The following is a 10,000-nucleotide window of genomic DNA, read 5'->3' on the forward strand; positions in this document are numbered from 1 at the left end:
AGTATTTGCACAACAATAGAGTTCAAAGTTTGGTACACCATCATGCCGGCCATTCCTTTGTTTACGTACACACGCAATGGCCGCCGTGACGCCACGTGAAAACATTCTATTCACTGGTTTCCTTTTTCACTGCCGTCAGTCACTGAGGCGTAATAGGTTATTGGAAAATTCGGAAATATTATTGGCTGATTTTTATTCTCTTTGTTGGTTTTCTGTTTCCGCGGCCAGCGTGATTGACGGTTCCGAAAAACGAAACCATTGGTTGGAATTTGAACATAAAACTATTGTACAGCTCTATAAAGGTGGCTGAACACAGTTTTTTGATACCTATGTTTCATTTGCCTTTTTCTCTAAAACCCTTGATCCTTTGGTCGCCACAAATGGTAGCAAACAAGTTGACAACACGAACTACGGTTGTTTGATAGTTAAGCTGACATATATGCCATGGCAACATGAATAAATATAAACAGGCCTTTAAAATCGATTTTGATTATTTGCAGAAAATCTGGTCGTTACATTGTCTTTATAATTTGCATGCAACAAGCTTATAACAATACTTACAAGTTGACACTATTTTAATGATAATTTGACAGAGAGATCTTTAATTATACCTTGTTGAAGATTCGCTGGAATATCTAGAATTTCCTTAGTTAAAGTTCTAATATTTTTCAATACTCCAGTTACTTACTTCCTAAATTATTTTCGTGCCAAATTTCGCTAATTTCTAACGAGTGGTTCTCGAGAAATAGGCGTATTTCCGAAAAAGCTATTCCGCATTCAATCGCATTTTATAACTTACTACGCATGCTCTGCATTTAACTGGGTTCTTTCGATAACAATTGAGTTCTTTGCATCGTTACTTTTTCTAACATACATTTCTCATAAAAAACTAAAACTACCAAAACACTTTGTTGTCTTAAAGTTTTGTTGTTTGTTGTTGTTATTGAATTATGAAGAAAAATAGTACAGATAGCGGAAGCATTGAGCAAATAAAATGATTGCTGTATCGAAGCCATGTTTCTTTTTTTGCAATCCTTGCGCGCGCGCTGCATTGCGTAAGCAAGAGCGCACGCGAAAACTCTGTTCGGCCACCTTAACAGTATGTAATTAGTAAAATTCATCCGATATTGAATGAAAGAATTAACAATTATTTCATGAGCACGCGTTGGATATGAGATGGTAAATAGCCAACGAGGCCCGGAGCGCCGAGTTGGCTTTAACCAGTCTCATATCCAACAATCGCGAATGGAATAATTGTTTTATTAAGTTCCTTAAACTTCAAAAGTTTGGAAGTACGAAATACCAGCGAAAAACAGGGAGAACATCCGAGCGAAATCGAAAAAACTTGATGAAGAATTTTGATGCGATTTTGTGTAATACTTGGTGGTTAGACAGACGCAGGCTCATCATAAAAACATTTCTTACCTTTTCGCGTTCTTCTAAGCGTCGGAATTGATCCAACCTTTCCACAAAAACTTGTTTTTTTGCTTTATTTCGAGAGAAATTTCGCTTTCCGGCGAGAAAAATTTTAGTTTAGCAACGCCTTGCGCAATCATTTACCATATATATAAGATCAAACTGAGGTATATGAGCTGATAACCGAGATTGAGTGAACCAATCAGAGCACGAGAAATGAATTAACAGAGGATGAAAATTTAATTATATTTTTTATTATACTGATTGCCCAGAAATATTCAGAGAAAGCCAGGGTGCTTTACAGCAGTGTCATAAACAAGTTGCAAGCACAACATTTTGGTAATGGACGTAGTGCAATGGCGATGACCAAAAGGAGTAGCATAACGAAATTGCATTGTGCTGTCTTTCAGAGCCATGTTTGTTGCTGTAGCTGTAATTGATGGAGGGGAGTGGTCAGCCAGGCCAAGATGGCGCCCAAACCCTGAAATCTTAAAGTATCTAAAATAGGATGCGTTCCCCTAACATCGAACGCAAAAATATTCAAGTGTTGTAAAATCAGAAACGTTTTCTTAGTTGTTCTGGAAGCCAGATGTAAATGCTGTTGGGATAATTAAACAGAAAACTTCAAAAGCACCTTCGAAAAAAAGGGAAGGAAACGAGAGGACATAATAATCATATCCTTAATCGTGGGACTAGTTAATCTAGTGCTTGTGAGGTATGGTGGTTCCTTTTTTTTGTTGTTTTTTTATTCATCAGACATCAATGAGTGTGAAGGCGAAAATTTATGCGCCTCAGTCGGTGGAAAGTGTATCAACGAACAAGGGAAATACCGTTGCGAGTGTAGAGTAGGATTCAAAGGGGATGGAATAACTTGCGAGGGTAAGTGATTAACGTGAGGCATAATGGCAAATGAAAATATGCCATATGGTTAGTGTTGTGGCTTCCACTGAGGAAAATCGATACTCAAGAAATAAGTTGAAGATGAATTTGGCGAAGAGTGTGGAAAAGTCAAGTTGGCAGGCTGATATTCCTTTCAAAGAACTAGGAATTCTTCTTTCGAAATAAAATTGAACCGCCCGAAGAAGGAGCAAATCTGTTATTTCTCTAAAAGATGACACGACCCTACTTATTCGTGATAAGATCTTTGAATTTTCGCGGGATGCTACGTACTCGCTCCATTTTCCCGCGGCTAAAACTCTCCTTACTAGATCCTTACGTAGTTCTTGCTTATGAAATCCCTATTGAATTGAACTCTTCGTAATTCCGTAGTTCAAAGCCCAAGCTGCTATATTTGTATACCTCGTTTTTACGAAGGAAGAACACAGAAAGACACAAGCCCTCGTGACTGCACGATTTCGCCGCCATTTTCCTTGACGTCCCGGGGGGGAGGGGGGGGAGGGTACTCCCTTCTAAGGGCTTAATGGGGGCGTGCGGCCTGCCAGGGTATGTTTTTCGGGATTTTTGTCTTGAACAGGGTATCGAATTTATCATTTTTTGTCTTAATCAGGGTATCGATTTATCAAATTTTGTCTTAAAAACAGGGTATCAAAAATCGGAATTATGTCTTAAAATGAGTAGGAAAATCAGCGATATTTGTCTTAAATAGTGTCAGGGTATGAGGGGCCGCGCCGCACCTCCCCACCCAGGGATATATCGAGTAGCCCCCCCGGGCTTGACGTCTCCCTTGGTGTGCACGGAACCGTTTTGGTAGAGTATAGGTCATTCCGATCTTGTTTCCAGGCACTTATCACTGACCAATGCAATGCAAATTTCGCGCTAAAACAGCAACCGTATTCAAACCGATGCGGTTTCGCCGTTCACTCGACCGATGAACTTGTAACGTTTTCAAAAGGCTCCACTTTTTGGCACCCGGTTTCGGTAACAGTCACGATCGAAGACGATGCAGTTAGAAACTCCGTGTTTGTGCAGACACTGCCTGAATGGATAGTTTGCTTTAAGCGCACTATTTAACGCACGCCTTAATGAATTGATTCGAAAGAAGGACTCAAACAGCGCGACGGAACAAAGTCCAAAAAGACCCCAGGAAATTGACACCAAAGTGTACACATGCGTCAGAAGAGGAAGAAGCACAGACGCATGAAGCGATGAAGATTAATAAGGAGTTAGAAAAATTTAGAAAATCGTACAATGACTTGGAAAACCAAAAAAGAATGCATATGAAGAGATGACGCAAGAGATAACGAAACTGAAGACAATGTCAAAGATCCAAGCGAAGTCAATAAACATGTACTGGAAAGAAGATATGTACATAGGTGGGGCCAAATCAAAGGGGTACAATACTTCGGCTGCTGAAAAAGACAATCCAATGTGCTCTTTGGTTTTCTGAAAGCTTTGGTCTGTAATTGTCCCAGATAAGGTTGAGTGATGACCAGGGGAAGCTCACCTCATTATATGGGAAAAAGAATGCCTTCGAAAAATTGCAAGGGAAAGACAAGAACAAATTAGAACAAATGTTTTTAAACCGATGGAAAATTTGTGCAGGAGCTGAGGTGAATCATTCATGAAATGACAATACATACAGATGATCTTCTCACAAAGCAGTTACGAAGTAATCTAAATAAATTATAACAAATAGAGAGAACACAAGGGAACTCGAAATTTCCAGGGGCAGCCATTTTATTTAATTTCACAACTACTCTAAACCAGCACATTGAACAGTTCCCAAATGACAAACAAGAGTTACACGATACTTCCATTGGAGTCAAAATTAGTGTAGATCAATCTCGGATGTCATGGACAGCAAATTTTATGATTTTTTCATTTGCGCTTTTACTTTTATAACATTCACAAACAAATGGCAATGCATGACAATGGTATTGGCAATGGAAATCGTGGGAATGCCAATGGCAATGCCAATGTAAAATAAATTGGCAATGGCAACGGCAATGTCCATGACAACGTCAATGGCAATGGCAACATCAATGTCCATGACAATGGCACATTAGACATTTCAATGACAATGGGACTGGAAATGTAATTGACAATGGCAAAGACAACATTAATGGATACCAAGGGTAATGCCCATGACAATGTCGATGTCCATGACAATGACATATTTGACATTTCAATGACAATGGAAATGGCAATGGCACTGACAATGTAAATGACAATGGCGAAGACAATATTAATGGATGCCAATGGCAATGCCAATGCCACCGTAAAATAAATTGGCAATGGCAATGGAAACGGCATGGACATTGACATATTGGCAATTTCAATGATAATGGAAATGGCAATGGGACTGGCAATGTAAATGACAATGGCAAAGACTATATTAATGGATGACAATGGCAATGACAGTAACAATGCCATTTTTTTCCCAAGAATGTTTAATGTTTCTTGAAAGACAAGCACAGCACAGCAATGAGAAGCCGAAGCCTGAGGCTTATGCAGCGTAGGTCAGAGTACAGAAATTACAAGAGGCGGCCTGCTATTAATAACAATTATAATTATATATATATAATGACATCATAGAGAAAATATTATTAATTAAGAATAATGTTATTGTGTACATAGTTAGCAAGAAAGAAACAACATAATAAGAAAGCAAAATAAGAAAGGAAGTGAACTTGTGACATGAGTAAGCTTGATTTTAGCTGTTCCATTCTTGTCAAAACCATCGTACGAAAGAAATAAGGGCGAATGTCCTGTTATCAGGTGACACGAATCGAATCTCCTTGCCTGCAGAACCAGCGTGCTTTGGCAGCAAAGGTACACAAGTCCCCCATTTTGAAAGCACAGCGGGGTTGGCCTCTCCCCTACTACAAGTGTACCATGATCATCCTCTCCCCTGGAACATTTTTGCACTCTCCCATCACTTTTACTATCCAAGATGGTGGTATTTATCCCCCATCAATACGCCTGCCTGCTCTGAAGGCTGAGGCCGTTTATCTAATATTTTCACCCACACTGTCACAGTGTAAGTACTATGAGCGCCATTTTTAAACCGGAATAGACGAATATGAGAGCCACTAGAGGTCTGAGACGACTTGTTGTGTTCACCTTGCAGACGTGGATGAATGCGAGACTCATGACTGTGGAATGGAGGGTGAGTGCACCAACACCGTGGGAAGTTTCAGATGCGACTGTGATTCAGGATTTGAGAAAAATGACGAACATGTCTGCGTTGGTATGTCGTATATATTTTTAATCACGTTATTACTCATTCTTAAAATGTTAATTTTAATTTATATATCTGAGCAAATGGTAAACTACCCATCAATATCCCTTATTTTTTGAGCTTGCTCTTTTTTCAACGCGGCAACAAATATGGTCATACTGTTTGCGGGGGTCATGTGATAGACAGACATATATTATATACTTCACAAAATTAGTCCAGAAACGCGATATTGAGTATATAACAAACAATTTAAAAGAATACTTGGTTGAAAGTAGATATGGAATTTTTCTTGTCATGTTCAACTCGATGACTCACTCCTTTGCTGCGCTCACTCGTGAGTTATGGAGGTATCACTCGAAGAGAAATTTCATACAGATCTATACACGCCTATGTTTTATATTCGCTATATATCAAGCCAATATTTCGAAAGGCACTACCTTTCTCCATTAGGATTTTAGGAGCATTGAATGACTACGGTTTACAGCGAGGTTCCAATATGAAGCAATGTTTAAAAAATGAGCAGCAGTGTTTTATCGGGTTTAAAAATACCAAGCGTAGCCGAGTGTCTTTAGACCAAGCATCTCCCTCGGGAGTCCGAACAAAAGGTTCAAAATGTGAGGGGAAGATATTAGCATTCAAGACAAACAAGCCGAGCGTCATTAGTATTCTTTAATAAAGAATGCTAATGAGGAGTGTTTTATCGGGTTTGAAGTTCATGCACGTGACGTTTTATCGATGTTTTGATAGATGTTAGGTTCATGAATTATTAACTAGTTTTTGAATAGCGATGTAGGGTAGTTAGATGGTTTTCACTCACGTGACTTGGCGGCCATATTGGTGTACAAAACAATACAAAATGTATGCATGGAATTTGCATAAAAATAGAGTTTGATTCCCAAAGGAGAGAACGTCTATTGTTCTTGTACACCAACATGGCCGCTATGACGTCACATAAAAACGATCTGAATTAATTAAGGTAAACTGCTCACAAATAATTATTGCTATCCAACGACTAATAACAACAGAACACGAGGAATTTGAATGCAAATGTATCGAAAATCATTTCAGAATTGGTCATTGTTGAGGTTATTTAGCACTTTTGTTTTCCCTTTTTTTTCAACCAATTCTACAATTACAGAATTCCAAGGTCCAGGCAACTAAAGGTCTTTCTTCGTCTCATTGCACTTTTGATAAACAATTTGAAAATGTCTAAAGCCAAAGTTCTTCTCGTTTTGTACAGATATCGACGAATGTGGTACCAACAATAACACTTGTGACACAATTGAACACAGTTATTGCTTCAACTTATGGAAACTTCTGCCTAAAGACCCCGGATATGAGTGCGTGTGCGAGTCAGACTACAGAAAAGTCGGTCAAGTATGTGTACGGAAAGGTAAGTCAGTTACCAAAGAGTGGACGCAGTCGAGAAACATATATAAATAAGCGATAATTAACAGACGAAACATATATCAGTCAAAAAAAGCCTTTATTCAAAACTTTATTTTCGCTCTGGTTGAAGTGGTTGTCATTTTTTCCAACAACAACCCTTTCAATGTGTACAATGAAGCAAATCTCGTACCCAGGATCCTTTCGGCTTTCAACATGGCCATTTTGAAAGCTAAGAAGACCCTAATGACGAGGTTTGCAGAGTCCAAGATCTGAATTGTTAGGAACGGCGTTAAGACGTTGAAAACAATTTTGAAACTCATCGAGCTCACGCCTTGAGAAATTTCCCAACTTTAATTTTTGCTGTGTTATTGCTCTTCAGAACAAATAGGAGAGAAATGTTTTTAAATTCGTGCTGCCCGATTGCTTTACCACGTGTTAACTTCTTCCTCAGTTGAAGTGAAGAAAACACTTTCGTTGGATTTTTATGTCAATAGTGACCGTACATTTAAAACTGACTATAAACATTTTTCTCTAGAAGTCTATCTTAATTCCACTCATTTAAGGTATCGGACTTTTTCTCCAAGCCGTTTCCAAAAGTAAAACTGAAACCTGTTTCATATACATGTCTTTTCCGTCTTTTATCGTGGACAGTGGTAATATGAAAGAGCGTTGAGACAGACCATTAAAAAAGGTCGGATTGCTGTTTTGCATCACCCATTTTTCTTCAAAATCGCACAGGAAAATGTGTTCCAAAACTGGGCCAAGTAGAGCCCATTGCGACGCCATCAATCTGGGGTCAATTTAATAAACCTTTTACACGTGTAATTTACAAGTGTAGCCATTGTTTTAGATTCTGAGAACAATAGCTACACTTGTAAATTACACGTGTAAAGGTGTTATTAAATTGACCCCTGGTTACAGTATTCACCATCAAAAACGAAATGACTCTTCTTTGTTGCAATTAAGAGTAAATACCTCAGAACCGAGCGCGGTAAATAATCTACGTGGATTGGCGAGGGCATACAGATTGTCAAACATTTCTTGTGCGATTTTGAAGGAAATGGTTGATGCAGAACAGACATCAGCCTACCATCTGGATCCGGTATGTGGACGATAGCTTTACTCGTTCCAATCCTACGGAAGATGATCCGTCAGTTTATTAGGGCTAACATTTTTTGAAATTATTCTGTGTTATCCTGGTTCCTTATTACAAAAAGAGTCTCTAAGAGGGAGACCCTGGGTTCAACCAAGGCCGGGCCACATAAAAATGCAAGTAATCTAATTCGCTGTACACCCGATTTTGGTATCCAACAAAATGTTAAGTCATTGACACCATTGTAAGTCCCAGGAGAACCTGCAGACATTGCCTATGCATGATTCAGAAATTCTCGGAAAAAACCCGAATCCTTCCGAAGGCAGTCGATCCCCGCCTCGTCAATACAGCCTTAAGGACGTAACTTTCGGTGAGTTTGTCGATCCGTTCTCCGCATTGCTCCGCGAAATATTACGGTACCACAAGGTGACGGTACACTAAAGTATAAGATATAGGATGATCACTGTCTGTATGTTTCACTGATTGCAGCTAGCACCCTGGAGTTAGTAAAGTACGTGGGGGCGATCGTAGGTGGCTTCTTTGTGGGGCTCATATTTATCATCGTCGGCTCTGTATGGTTACGAAAACGGTTGCTAAGGTAAGGGGAACCAAGAGCTACAGCTTGATTTTTCGTGTGTATTCACACAGCGATGGAAGTAAGTTGTTTTACAATAGCTTCCTCACTGAAATTTCCTTTGTGCGCAATAGAGGCAAGACTGAAGAGAGCCCCTTTTTGATTGACAAGTTGAAAGTTGAAAGTTGGGTGACCCGACCCTTGGATGAAAGTGAGGCGGCAGGTGATATAAACCTCAAGCCTCAGTACCCGTTCCATTTACTAGCGAAGCCACTAAGGACAGAAAAATAAAAGTAAAGCAAACAGGTGGGCTCGTTAAAGACTTTTGGAAAATAAATCTCAATTGCAGGCAGTTGGAAGCTCAACAGCTGTTTGAGGACACAATGCTTATGGCTCCAGTAGTTGCTATGCCTCCTCCAATGGGTTTTTCGAGTCTTAATATGCCTCAAGCTACCTTACCGAAACGAGGAAAGACCAAAGAGTGAGAAGATGATGACGACGACGAGGGATAGTCGGAGATAATTGCACTATTTTCAACCTTAATTTCGTGCGCTGTTCGTAAGATGCATTCTGCTGTCATAAAAGAGTATAAAGACAAAAGTCCGTAGCGTTGTCTCTTAGATTAACGTCGTTAATCAATAACCCTTTCAGCTCGGAGGGGAAGGGAGCCTCATTGACGAGGAAAATCGTCTGGCGTTAGAGATGGTAAAACCTAAAAGTGGCACTATTGGGAGTGAAAGGCCGGTCAAAGTGCACCTAAGCTCAACTATCTTTCGTCTGCAGTATTATCTCCCAACCAAAAGCAAACATGTTTTACCATTCTCACCTCGAAATTTCGCTTTTTGTCTGCTGGGCAAGACGCGCAAAGTTATCAAAACTGTCAGCAATTTGGACCGTCATGCGAGAGGAATGGGTCTATTCTCGATTTTACGTCAGAAATTGCTTTGCAATGCAAAATTTCTTTGAAAATAGAAATGCAAAGTAGTTTGTGACGTAAAAATTGAGAGTAGACCCATTCCTCTACATCACGGTGGTGCGTCCAAATTACTGCAAGTTGTACAAGTTTACATGGCTTGCACGGCACTGAAAAAGCGAAATTCTGGGTGACGATGGTGACATACCGTATTTACTCGAATAAGCGCCGCCACCGAACAAGCGCCAACCTCCAATAACATTTGCGACAAAAAAGGAAATAACCACCGCCCCCAGTAAGCGCCGCCGTTCCAATGCGGCGCTTATTCGAGGAATTTAGACAAGCACTATAAAGTAACTAACACAAGCATGGGGAATTTATTCGCATCAAAACCGATGTTTTTCAGTTCAAAGTAATTGCATTTCACTACCCACCCATTAAATAAAACCCCGTAATTAAAGAGTCAAATCGTGA

The 10,000-nt window shown here is 39.7% G+C and overlaps 1 long non-coding RNA gene across 2 annotated transcripts in view; it reads right to left on the reverse strand.

Moving 5' to 3' along the window:
• The window catches only part of LOC138049297 (uncharacterized), a 33,575-nt gene that overhangs the window by 7,168 nt on the left and 16,407 nt on the right, over positions 1-10,000 (reverse strand). The gene's annotated exons all lie outside the window — the stretch shown is intronic.

The sequence above is a fragment of the Montipora capricornis genome, chromosome 5 (genome assembly GCF_036669925.1).
Source record: "Montipora capricornis isolate CH-2021 chromosome 5, ASM3666992v2, whole genome shotgun sequence".
In the NCBI taxonomy this organism is placed as follows: Eukaryota; Metazoa; Cnidaria; class Anthozoa; order Scleractinia; family Acroporidae; genus Montipora; species Montipora capricornis.